Source organism: Pistacia vera, unplaced genomic scaffold (genome assembly GCF_008641045.1).
Source record: "Pistacia vera cultivar Batoury unplaced genomic scaffold, PisVer_v2 Contig320, whole genome shotgun sequence".
NCBI classification, from domain to species: domain Eukaryota; kingdom Viridiplantae; phylum Streptophyta; class Magnoliopsida; order Sapindales; family Anacardiaceae; genus Pistacia; species Pistacia vera.
The window spans coordinates 924701-939325 of NW_022196136.1; the positions used below are offsets into that span (position 1 = coordinate 924701).

General features: G+C 38.0%; 1 pseudogene; it reads left to right on the forward strand.

Annotated features, from left to right (window-relative positions):
• Nucleotides 1–7340: 7340 nt before the first annotated feature.
• LOC116137037 lies at nt 7341–8877 on the forward strand (annotated as a pseudogene).
• The last annotated feature ends 5748 nt before the right edge of the window (nt 8878–14625 follow it).

Consider the following 14625-nt stretch of genomic DNA (forward strand, 5'->3'; position numbering starts at 1 on the left):
AAAAAAAAAAAAAAAAAAAAAAAAAAAACTGCATCTACATTTATGTTTTTACTAACATAAATGGACTACTCCTGCACTTTCCAATTAGACTCATCACCACACCACCAAGTTTCTTCAACATCCAGTATTTACCAATCAATTTACCAACATGACTAGACTGCTTCTACTACTAGCTGCATTTTTTAAACTCTTTTGCACTTTTTAAATTCACCATCACACTACTAGATTCTACTAACATCCATCATTAGCATTTCCTACTAACATCCAGCAGATCTTACTAAATTCATGACATTCAACACTTCAACTTCTTCACATTCTGCACTTTTTAAATTCACCATCACACTACTAAATTCTTCTAACATCCAGCATTAGCATTTCCTACTAACATCTAGCAGATCTTGCTAAATTCATCACATTCAACACTTCTCATTCAACACTTCAACTTTTTCACATTCTGCACTTTTTAAATTCACCATCACACTACTAAATTCTTCACATTCTGCACTTTCTAAATTCATTTCAACACTTCAACTTCTTCACAGTCTGCACTTTTTAAATTCACCATCACATTACTAAATTCTACTAACATCTAGCATTAGCATTTCCTACTAACATCCAGTAGGTCTTACTAAATTCATCACATTACTAGATTCTACTACCATCCAGCATTTCCTACAACATCCATCATTTACCAAGCATCATCACATTCAACACTTCATCTTCTTCACACTTACACTCTACACTCATCACCCCATAGTTATCACTACAGAGCACTAACATGCACATTATTATACTGCAACCAACACTTCAATTCAATACTTATTTCTAGTATTTACATCCTCATACCACAAACATCAATTCAATACTGCAAACAACATTCCGAACAACAAGAAAACAATAGTCATATCAACATACCACAAACACCAACTCAAAAGCAGCAAACCATCAGTGGCTTAAACACAACACTTCTTCTGATGCTTCTGCATACAGTTAGGAGCATTCATATCAACATACCACAAACACCATCACAAAACAGCAACACAATGGAAGTTTAACACACAGCAGATTTTCTAATGCTTCTGCATACAATATTAGCAGAATGTTACACTGCATTAGAGATTTAAGATGATCCTGAATTGCTATCAACTGTAACCTCTGAATGTGGGATCTCAACAACACAGAGTTTGTGTTTCAAATCTTAGAACTGACTAATGGAAAGTGTTTTTGTCAGAATATCAGCAATTTGAAGCTTGGTGGGAACATATTGCACAATACCTTTTTTTGCAAGAACTTGGTCACGTATATAGTCAGTATCAATCTCAATATGTTTTGTTCTTGCGTGAAAAACTGGATTTGATGCCAAAGCTCCAGCACTCACATTGTCACACCAAATGACATGACAAGTGTTTAAAGATACCCCTATTTCAGTAAATAAACTGTCCAACCAGGCCAATTCAGTTGCTGTTTGGGCTAGTGCTCTGTATTCAACCTCTGTAGATGATAATGCCACCACTTTTTGCTTACGAGAACTCCATTGAACCAGATTAGGACCTAGGTACACATAATATCCACTAGTAGACCGTCGATCATCTAAATTACCTCCCCAATCTGCATCGGTATAGAACTCAAACACTAAGGGAGGCTGTTGGTCTAAACAATAGACCATGGAATTGAGTACCTTTAAGATACCTTAGGACTATCTTACACGCCTGCCATTGGAGCTTAGTAGGAGCCTGAAGATACTGACTAAGTTTGTTTACTGTAAAACTGATATCAGGCCTGGTTAAGGTGACATATTGTAGAGCTCCAATAGTGCTTCTATAGAGGCTGGGGTCTTTAAATAACTCACTATCTGCTAAAAATAATTTGGTACCTGCTGCCATGGGAGTAGGACATGCATGTGCCTCTTGCATCTTAGTTTTGACAAGCAAATCATGGACATATTTAGTTTGTTTTAAGTGCAAACCCACAGCTGACCTGGTTGCTTCTAAGCCTAAAAAATATGTGACAGCCCCAAGAGTTTTCAAGGCAAATTGATTGTTTAAATCATGAACAAGCTGCTAAATTCTAGATGAACTTGAACCAATTATTAATATGTCATCTACATATATGAGAACATATAAAACTTGAGAGTTGTCCTTGAGAATGAACAAGCCCGAATCAGATATTGAATTCTGAAATCCCTTCTGAACCAAAGCTTGTTTCAGTTTGTCAAACCAGGCTCGTGGGGCTTGTTTAAGACCATAGAGAGCCTTTTTAAGTTTACAAACATGGGAAGATAAGTGAGGAACCTCAAACCCTTCTAGTTGTCTCATATAGACTATTTCATTCAAATGACCATTAAGGAAGGCATTGTTCACATCCACTTGTTGAATATCCCAACCATAAGTGACAGCCAATGTGAAAATGATTCGAATGGTTGCTGGTTTAACAACAGGGCTGAAAGTTTCAAAATAATCTAAGCCAGGAGTTTGTTGAAATCCTTTAGCAACTAGTCTAGCCTTATACTTCTAGAGAGATCCATCAGCATGAAACTTAATTCGAAACACCCACTTATTACCAACTATGTTCATATCAGAAGTGTGAGGGACTAAACTCCAAGTTTCATTCCTAATAAGAGCATCAAACTCATCTTGCATGGCCTTTTTCCACTCATCACAAGCAAGAGCTTCAATCACAGTACCAAGTTCAGGTTTAACAGGTGAGGACTTGACCAGGGTAAGGGCAGTTCAGATTGAGTTACTGGTTTGGTTTGTGGGTTCAAAGTCAGATGCTATAGTCACTGTAATAGGTTGGTTTGTGGGTTGATTATGGTTGACAGAAGCACAAGGGCAGGTATTTCATTCACTAGAACAGATCCTGATGGAATGGGTAAAGTTCTGGTTTTGGATCTGGTGAGCATAGGATGTGAATTAGTGATCAGAGATTGAGTGATTGGCTGATTATAAGGGGCTGATGAAAAAGATTCAGGTGCATAGGTAGGAACTTCAATTTGAAGACACTGTGATGGAGTTAAGTTAACTACAAGAGAGTGATCAGTGTCTTTCTGGGCTGATTGTGTATAATCTGAAGGTATAGAAGGCTTTTGAATCGTGGAATTGGGAAGATGATAGCAAGATAGATCTATTTCTAATGGAAATGTATGTGGAATAGAAGATGGAATAGGAGTAGGTAATGAGGAAGTATAAGTATCAGGGTTGTTAGATGGAGTATTTGAAAGTGAGGTACTGATTTTAGAAAATGGTTTAGGAATAGATGGACTGGGTATAGATTTATGAATGTCCTGCAATGAGGAACTAGGAGCTGACTTGTTAGTAGTGAGGAAAGGATTAGGAACAGAACAGTCCACTGTAGAGGAGACTTTGCTGGTTGTACCATTAGAAAAGGAAATAGAAACAAAAGGAAAACAAGTAGAGGAACTAGGAGGGACTGCTGCTTTGAGTAAAGAGGAACAGGAACTAGACGAATGTTGACTAAAACTAGTAGCAAAAGGGAACTCCAATTCATTGAACTAAACATTAGGAGTAATGACAATTTTTCCCTCTAAACTAAGACATTTGCAACCTTTATGACTTACACTATAACCCAGAAAAACACATTTAGAAGAATGGAAATTCAACTTGTGTTTATGGAAATCTCTCAAGAATGGAAAACAAGCACAACCAAAATTTTTTAACTCAGAATATATAGGAGGTCTACTGTACATAACCTGATATGGGGAAAAAAAATTCAAAATTGAGGTAGGCATTATATTAATAAGAAACACAGCAGTATCAAATGCACACCACCAAAAATGTAAAGGCATGGATGCATGGGCTAGTAAGGTCAGGCCTGTTTCGGTTATATGTCTATGCTTCCTCTCATTTCTCCCATTTTGTTGGTGGACATAGGCACAAGAATGCCTAAGCTGGATTCCAGCAATGGTAAGATAAGGTATTAGACCCCTATACTCTCCTCCTTGGTCAGACTGTAAGATTTTGAGTTTATAGTCAAGTTGTCTCTCAACTAAGTGGTGAAATTTGATGAAAGTGGACTGAACTTTAGCTTTGGTTCTTAAGGGAAACATCTAGGTGAACCTACTGTAGTCATCAATGAAATGAATGTAGTATTTAAAACCTTCTAATGAAGCTACTGGTGCTGGTCCCTAAATGTCACTATGAACTATTTCAAGTAGCTGTGTAGCTCTAGAGGTTGAACTAGGAAAGTGATTTCTATGTAGTTTTCCTAGTTTACATGCATCACAAAAACCTAATGATGAAATAGGTTCTAAAGGTCGAGGATGAATGTGAGGTAAGATTTTACTTAAAACATCAGCATGAGGGTCGCCTAAACGATTATGCCAGAGGGACAAGGCATTGTTCCTAGTATTGCTAGCCTGAAAAACTGTAGGATGATTTGTTATAGGATGATTGTGGTATGTGTCAGATTGTCTAATTGCAGCATTATGAACAAGAAATTTCGACATAGCAGAATTTTCATCAACATGGACCACAGAACCAGAATTTGCACCAGCAGCAACCATAGAAGCAGAATGTGCATCATCATTCAACACAGAAGTAGAATTTACATTAGCATCAACCATAGAATTTTCAACAACATAAAACATAGAAGCATGATTTGCAACAGAAGCAATATGCAGAACAGAATCAGAATTAGATTTGTTCAGACTAGGATAATCATCAAAAGCAGGAGTATTATCAGAAATTCTGTCAGAACTATAAACCAAATTAGAGATGTTATTATTATTTGTAGGAATATCAGAAATAGCAGCAGTAGTAACAAACATTCCAGATGCAAAATTAACAGAGTTTAAACTAGAGTGTTCCAAACATTGTGTCTTATTAATGAAATCATGAGTAAAATCATTTGCATATGAGACAGGACTTTGAGTACTACAAAATAATTGTGGATCTTGCAGCCTATGATTGTGATTAACAACAACATTTATTGGATTGCTAGTCAGTATATTACAGTTGGCATTAGCATCTTGAAAATCATTCAGAGAACTAACAGACTGGGGCAAACTACAACTATACTGACTATTAGTACCTACTGACTTATTTGAAACCAAAGTATTACAAAACCTAGAACTCAAAGCAGTTGACTTTTCTAGGCCACCAAAAGTGTAACCAGAGGAGAAGCAAGAAGGTATGTGCAATTGGTATAGACCAGCCTTAAGTCCTCCCTGCAGTAACACTGCCTTGGTAGCCTTGTCCTTAATAACACAACAATCAGAGTCAAATTCCACAGTTACTTGATTATCTTTAGTGAATCTAGAAATACTAAGGAGATTTTTAGTTATTCTAAGAACAAACAACACATTGCGCAAATGTAAGCACTTAGAATGAAATGAATTGGGAAATAAAGTGGAGCCTATATAAGATATATGGAGAGACTCACCGTTACCAACTTGTAGTTGCTCAACTCTATCATAGGTTCTGCTGGAAATTAGTTGAATAGGATCAGGAGTAACATGGTCAGTAGCTCTTGAATCCATGTACCAAGCTGGATCAACAGGAGCAGTAACTGTGACAGTCATGTGTGTTTGAGGATAATGGTTTGAGGAAAGTGACTGATTAGACACAAGAAAAGCTTGGTTGGGAGCTTGGTTGGGAATTGCATTTTGGTAGGAACTTTGCTGACTAAGGACATGAAACCCTTGCTGTTGATGAGTAAAAGATGGTTTGCCTTGCAGATTGGTATGCTGTTGTTGACTATGCAAGTTGGAGTTTATAGTGGGCTGGGATGATGAATCATAGGATCCATTAGCGGGAACAATAACATGCTGACTTCCAGAATAAGAACTATACGGACTACCAGTGTTATAATGCTACTGATTTCCAAACTGAGATCCAGAAAATCCATTGTAAAAAGCTGGACCAGAACCACCTTGTCCTGGCATGTTACTTTGAGGAGGTATACCAGTGTAAGTGGAGTTGTAGCGGTGATAATAGTGAGCTGCTGTATGGCCAATTTTTTCACAAACTTGACAAATAGGCTTGCCTCTGCTATTACTTCTTCCTCTGCATCTCCCAAACACAGGTCTGTATGAAGAGTAAAAGTGGCTTGAATTTCCACCAAAATGTCCAAAGTTTGATCCAGGATCATTCGACTGAACTGAGGATAATTCTAAGATCCTATGAGAGGATTTGGTAAGCCTTGCGGAATTGAGACTGACTATGTGTGACTAAACCAGAAGTACCAGTAGGTGCAGAGGAAACCTTAGAAGTGATAGGCACCGAATTTTGACCACTTGAATTCTCAAGAGAAGCTACATTAACCGAACCTCCATGAAACTCTATAGAGTTAAACCTATCAAGCTACAACTCATATTTCTGCAACAAAAACTGAGCCTTTTGCAAAGTAATTGGATTAACCTTAGACTTTACCCTAGAGGTCAGATTAACAACAATAGTGTCAAACTCTAGACCTAAACTGTCTAAGATATGTTGAAGAAGATCTTTATCTGAGATCAGTTGACCACTCGCAGACAGACTTTCAGCAAGGCCTTTCATTTTCTTAACGTACGCATGAACATTCAAATTGCCTTTTTGAGTTATCTGAAGCAAATTCTTCAAATGTAAGGCTCTGGCCTTTGACTCAGTTACAAATTTAGCTTATAGTTTAAATCACACTTCAGACACAAACTGACATTTTGCAACAAGAGTGAACATGCACTCAAAAATTGAAGTGAGAAGCCAAGTAACAAGGAACTTGTCAGTTCGTTTCCAAGTTACATAGGCTGGATTCAGCTTTTCTTTAGCTAGGGTTTCAGATGATTTACTATCACTCAACTCAACTGAATAAGAAACAGAGCTAATAAAGGGAGCTGGACAGGGAACTAAACCTGTCAAATGTTCTTTGAGTCCATGAGCTCCTACAGCAAAGAGGACTTGCGATCACCAAAATCGATAATTATTAGTGTAGCTGTCTCTTGTCAGTTTGGGAGTGACGACTTGAAGACTTGATGAAAAAATTGAGAGATGAGGATTCGTTGAAACACTCTGCATTTTCTCCATTGACGCCAAAAAAACAAAAATCACTTGTTCAGATCATTGCCGTTGACGCTTGTCTCAGGCTCTGATACCATGAGAAACTAAAGAACTGAAAAGAAAAATCTGAGAATTCGTGAACTCTATTATTAATTTTCTAAGAGATACACTTTTACAATGACTCGTTTCTTTATATACAAAGAAAGAGAGAGAACAAAATGCTGCAGAATAAACCCAGCTTCAATGATAAACAGAAGAGTAAAGTTACTCTTCTCAAAACGATGTCGTGCTTCTTTTGTGGAGTTGCAGGTTTACAAAATTGCCCTCTTTTCAGTCTGGCTAACAGAAATGGTCTCTGAAACCCCTCTTTGACTTCCAGTCATAGACTTTTCCAAGCCAAACCTAAAACCAGGCTCTCTTGAGTGGGGTTCAATGAAATCCCAAGTTAGAAAAGCCTTAAAAGAATTCGGTTGTTTCGAGGCTTTGTTTGACAAAGTTCTTGTAGACCTTTGGAAAAGCATTTTTGGGGCACTGGAAGCACTTTTTGACCTACCATTACAAACCAAACTTCGAAACCTTTTGAAAAAGCCCTTTCATGGTTACGCTGGACAATACCCTCAAGTTCCTCTCTATGAAAGCATGGGCATTGATGATGTAAACATCATCGAGAAAGTCAAAAGCATGACCAATATTTTGTGAATTTATCTATTTCAATCAATTGCAGCAAAACGATACATTCATTTTCGGAGCAAGTATCGGAATTAGATCAAACAATTAGGAGGATGATTTTGGAGAGTTTCAATCTGGAGAAGGACATGGATGAACACATGAACTCAATATTAATATATTTGGGTGCGTTTGTTTTGTTATTCCTATCCATATTCCCAATCCTATTCTTAAAATACTTGTTTGTTTTATTATTTGAGAAATACTATTCTATTTTTTTAATTACTTTTAAACCCCTTAAATTTATTAATTTAATTAAACACCTTTAGAAAAAAAAGTTTAAAAATTAACAAAAACACCCGCACCTACCCATGGTGCTGGATCGGTGGTTGCCGGAATCTGTCATAACAGCGTAAAAATAATCAGAACTGGCCGATAATTCGCTGATCTGACCGTCAGCGATGGCCATATCTTTACAATGGCCAAATCTGGCCTTTTGCGGTCGTCGACAACCAGATCTGACTGTAGATCTAGCCTTTTTCAGCCAGATCCGTAGTGAATCTGGCCGAAAAAGGCCATATCGACACACGACTGGTCAGATCCAACCGGTCAATGTCGTAACGCCATTTTCTGGCCAGATTCTGACGGTGGTGTCCGAAATCTGGCACTGTGGGTGGGTGGGGGTGTTTTTGTCATTTTACAAAATTTTTATATATTGGGGTGTTTAGTTAAATTAGCAAACCTAAGGGTTTTTTTAGTAAATTTTAAAATTTTACCTCATAATACTCACCCTATTCAACTACCCAATATTATTCCCAAAATCCTATCCAAAATAACAAAAAAATTTGTTAATTTTAAAATTTTACCTCATAGTACTCACCCTATTCAACTACCCAATATTATTCCCAAAATCCTATCCAAAATAACAAAACAAATGCACCCTTTAATATTAATATAGCCAGTACTTCCGTAGGTTCAATGTTCAGGTTATAGTCGGGCACCTTATATCAATGGGGCAGGACTTATGTCCTTTCATTGTGTAAGCCAGGTGGCATTCCCTTGGGCATCAGTTGTCTTAGTTACTGACTCTCCTTGGTTGGTGGTACGGCTCGACGAGACAATTATCTTGGCATCGTTCAGCCCTTTTAGAATGACGATCTTCATAGGCAAAGTGTTTGATGCGGTTTACTTAATCCTCTTCCCACCTTATTTCTACTAGAGCTTGAGCTAATACATCTTCCATGGTGGAGTAGTTGAACTTGGTGAGCTCCTTATATAACTCACTGTCGGGGAGAAGCCCCTTCCTGAAGGCGTCAACATCTATCTGTTGATTGCAATACTAAATGGAGATTTTTTCCTTGTTGAAATGGCCCATGTAGTCTAATCATTTACTAATACAGATCCCAAAACATTGTCCCAAACATCAAGGAAATGACTATTGTGACAAAATCTGCAGTGTACTTTGGGTTATGCCAGTATGGCAAATGTTGTTTCCACAAGCAAACCTTCAACTAAGAGAAAAATGACTTTGGGTAATTCAAAAAATAGTTTTCGTAGGTGGTTGTGCTCAATTCACTGATAACCTCAAATAGCTTTTGCATACAGTAGTTGACTTGATTCGTATAATTATAGAATTGTGCTTTGGATAGTATAGTAATATTTTAAAAGTCAGTGAATGGGAAAATGTTATTAGGTCATTATTTGGGTGGGAAAAAGTCGTTACGATACATTATTTATTGAATACTTTTTCTTATAATGATCAATAAAGATCAATGGACTGAAGATCTACAAAGATATTAAAAACTGATAAGGGTAATAAATCTATATAAGACAATGATTGATGTTCTCTTCCTTGTTTAACACACTCATCACATAATCTTATAATATTGTATAAAATTGAGATCTCAATATGGGAAAGTTGTTAGATGGCATGTGAAATTACCACACATCAAGGCCAAGCGAGATACCACCAAATGGTGTGATACCATGGGGACCATGGCCATGTCACCGCTGATTGCATCACCCTCCATCTTGAAGTAGTAGACCTACTGAAGAGGGGCCACCTCCACGACTTCCTAATGGACAAAGAGAAGAACACCCTAGCAAATAAGTATTGCCAGATTACACCTCCACCAAAAGCATCGCCTATGGACGAGTCGTGCAATGTGATCTCAAGCAGATAAAAAATAAGCAGTGTAAGCTACTTCTTGGCCAAACATCACCCCAGAGCCGTAGCTAACCCGAGGTCTAATCCTCTAGGCCACCCTCGTAGAAGGCAACCAACTTGGCCATTGAGTTCGTTGACAACGAAGCAATGAAGCTCTTGAACCCCTACCATGATGCTCTCTAGATAGCCAACATCCTCATCAAGAGTATCCTCATAGACCCCGACTCCTCAACGAATATCACGTTCCTTGAGGCACTCAAAGTCATGGGGATAGATGAGTCAAACATCATCCATCAGTCTACTCTACTCATTGGCTTAAGTTCGGAAAAAAAATACACTATAAAGGAGATAGCTCTGCCAATCTACGCCGAGGGAGTCAACCTCCAAACCACCTTTATGACACTAGACGCCCTCTTCCCTTACAATATGATCGTTAGTCGACCTTGGATCCATGGCATGCGGTCCATCCCCTCTACCTTCTACCAGACCGTTCGGTTCTTTACCAAGTGGGGAATAAAAGAAATTTGGGGGGACCAAAAGACTTCTAAGGATTGTTATCAGAATACCTTCAAGATCAAGCGAGGGACTATGTAGTAACTATAGTCCCACTCGGTTAGAAGGGCCGAGCTGGACCAACCAGCTATAGAGGAGCTAGATGAAGTCCAAATGCACCTTCATTACCCAGATCAAAAGACCCAAGTGGGTGCCCTACTTAGACCCAACATCCGAGAAAAGCTCATAGACTTTCTCAAGGAGAACCAAGACTACTTTGCTTGGTCTCACTCCAATATGATAAGGATCAACCTTAAAGCAACAGTGCACAAACTAAACACCAACTTGAACTACCCCTGGTGAAACAAAAGAGAAGAAAGCTCACTCTAGAGAGAAACAATGTGATCAACAAGGAAGTAGAGAAGCTGCTAAGCAACTGCTTAGCTTGAGAGGTTTAGTACCTCAACTAGTTGGCAAATGTAGTGGTCATTCGGAAGAAGAATGGGAAATGGAGAGTATGCATCTATTTCACTAGCCTGAACAAGGCTTGCCCCAAAGACTCCTTCTCCTTTTCCCACATTAACATGCTAACGCCACCGTTGGACATGAGTTACTAAGTTTCATGGACACCTTCTCAGGCTACAATCAAATACTCATGCACTTAAATGATCAAGAGAAAACCGCCTTCATCACTAAGAGGGGTATTTATTGCTACAAGGTGATGTCGTTCTGCTTGAAAAACTCTGGTGCCACCTACTAGTGTCTTGTGAATAGGATGTTTGCCAGCTTGTTAAGAGATTGCATGGAAGTATAAATCGATGACATGGTGGTGAAGTCACTGACCCCCAACCAACACCTTGACCACCTAAGGCAAGCGTTTGAGGTACTACGAAAGTATAACATGAAGTTGAATCTAGCCAAATGTTCATTCGACATCTCCTTTGGAAAGTTCCTTAGCAATATGGTCACATAGCACGACATTGAGGCTAAACTTGACCAAATTTGTGCAATCCTAAACATTCCTTCACCTACTTGCATAAAAGATGTCCAACGTCTTACTAGGAGGGTGGCTGTGTTGAACCGGTTCATAACAAAGTCAACGAAGAAGTGTCATCTCTTTTTTGCATCCCTTAGAAAGTCCAAAAAATTTGAATGGACCCTAGAATGCAAAGAAGCATTGGCCCAACTGAAAAGGTACTTAACATTACCTCATTTACTCTCAAAACCAAAAACAGGGGAAGACTACTCACCTACTTAGCCGTATTTGAATCGGCCATCTAAACCGTATTATTCAAGAATAAGGAAAGTAGCTGCCTGTCTACTACACTAGCAAGTCTCTGCTTGATGTCAAGACACGATACAACCAACTTGAGAAGCTTGCACTCGCTCTTATCACCGCCACAAGGAAGTTAAGACCATATTTCCAATGCCACTTAATTGTGGTCTCCACTTCTTACCCCCTCAAGAAAATCCTCCACAAACCTAACCTCTTGGGGCTCATTCAATGGACAATAGAGCTAAATGAATTTGACATCTCCATCCAACCTCGCACCGCCATAAAGTCTCAAGTGCTAGTTGACTTCATCGTCGATTTTGCACCCGACACTTCAAATCAATCTAAGAGGAAGTTCTTATGTTTGACAAACCCCCCCTAGGATTACTACCTCAACATCAAATATTTGCATAAGAAAAGAGAAGAGAAGAGTAAATGGTATTTTCCTCATGCAGCAAATTGGCATATTAGGTCATTAATTAATGGTTAATGAAAAGAGGTAAACAACATGCTCGAACTTAGCACCCCGAAAACTGTATTGATGATCCGAGTATCGATTAGGAGTCTTTTTAAATCTTGCTCATACAAACACTAATTTTTTTTTTTTTTTAAAACAAACACTAATTTTGATACAACTAAAATTTGGAAATTAGGTTATTTACTTTCTTTGAAGGAAAAAGATAATGCCACACTGTTAAAATTCTAGCTTATATATTTGTTGATAAGATGATGCAAAGAATACATGTGCTACTTTTCTATAATCACCAGTGGTTTTAATTGAGATTTAAAATTGAGATCTCAATTTTATACAATATTATAAGATTATGTGATGAGTGTGTTAAACAGGGGAGAGAACATCAATCATTGTGGTATATAGATTTATTACCCTTATCGGTTTTTTAATATCTTTGTAGATCTTCAATCCATTGATCTTTATCGATCATTATAAGAAAAAGTATTCAATATATAATATAGAGTAAATGACGTTTTCCTACCCAAATAATGGCCTAATAACACTTTCCTATTCACTGACTTTTAAAATACCACTAGACTATCCAAAGCACAATTTTTTAATCATACAAATCAAGTCAACTACTGTATGCAAAAGCTATTTGAGGTTGTTGATGAAATGAGGACAACCACCTACGAAAACTATTTTTTGAATTACCCAAATATTAGACATCATTATGCTATGTATTATTGATTTGATAAATACGAACTCAATACTGAAAACCTCAAATAGCTTAATCAATAAAAGTCATTTGAAACACTACATGTATTGATTAGAAGGAAGAAACACTACATGTATAAATAGTATGTTTAAACACAGTTCACAAGGTGGCTTAATCTATATTAGTAAGTCACTTGTGACCTGCCCACTCTATGAGTTAGGATACTCTACAAGTTAACCTAAATTGGGTTCAACCCATGAGCCCATAGCAGTCTATAAATAGGAATCAGAATCCTATTATATTTTCACTTCTGTCAAGATCTCGAATCTTACTCTAAGTGTTAAGCTTAATCTAATAAAGGCAAGAGATCATATATTCTTCCTAATTGGAACTCCTTTAGTAAGTAGGATTCCAACCCCTTGGGTTCACTATATAAACAAGCACAAACCCTCTCAATATTCATTCAAAAATCGCCTGTAGCACATAGCTTTAAAGTTTTTGCTCCCAAGAACCACTGCATTATTCCAATAATCCTTCCTGTCCTCAACCGTCACTAAATACCGTTACCCTCGCTAACTAAAGCGTTGGAGTATCTACGGCGGACACCACACCGATGTTTATCTAGCCTTCATGTTCTCTTTTCTTTTCTGTGTAAGTCCATCAGGTTGTTAGTGGCTTTACTTGCAGAGGACATATCCCTTCCAAATTGACCGTAGATTTTACTGTCTATAATTTGGCATCCACCATGGGGCCCTAACAACTATTTGACTTAGACGACCTAGTATTTCTACTCTTCTCTCCTAATTCATCCATCATGATTGAAAACATCGAAATCCCCACTCCTAACGTTGTGGCTCAGATTGTGGCCCTCACCACACTGGTGCTAGAGAGCAATGACAAGTACCAAGCTCTGGAACCTTAAAATGCCACCATTTGTGTAAAGAATCAAGCCCTCCGAGACAAGGTAAGCCAATTCTATTTGTTAGATTGGAATTTAGGTCAACCCCATGCCTCCTCTTCTTGGCTCCTAGATCACCCAAGGCAATTGTTCACTGCCTCAGATCATGATACCCTAAGAAATCAAACCCACCTCCACTCGGCTCCAATTGCAACCTTACCCCAAGCCGAGTCGACCCAACCCAAGCAGTCACATATGCCTTCCATCACCATGGTTTTAATCAAACTACTGTTCATTGGAACCTTGTTTGCCAAAGCAAAGGGTACACTTCTACCGGTGGGAGGTTAAAATTCATTGGAGTTTTCCTTAATGGTGATGGATCGACTTAAAATGATTGTTTTGCTTGTTCGCCAAAGTGAAGGTTGATAAACGAGTCATAGGCAAGGTAGAGAAGTACACTTGTTATGTGTACGTGACGACATGTAGTGTCCACTCAACTGATACTCATAATCACACTTGAGGACACAATTTGAATATATTGAAAATAAACAATAGGAGACCCATAAATATCCTTCTTTAAAATAGAGTATCCCATTTGAAAGGTCTTTTTTTTTTTTTAAATAGGGTGATAAAAAACTCGATATAATATATTAAAACTTGAGGTTTGGTAAACAGCATGCTCGGCCTTACAGCTATGCGGGTTGAAGATTGTTGCTTGAACTTTCTTGTTTTAAACATAGTTTTTAGGACACTTGAGATGCTATTTACCAAACCTCAATATTGATTAGATGGCAAAAAAAAAAAAGGATTCAAAAAGACTCCTTGATTCACCCATAATCGAGATCCACTACATGCTAGGAAAAAACTTAATGAAAAAAGGTACTGGGACTATGCAGCTTTTCTGTTTTAAACACAGCTTTCGGGACACTCGAGCGTGCTAGTTACCAAACCTCAGTATTGATTAG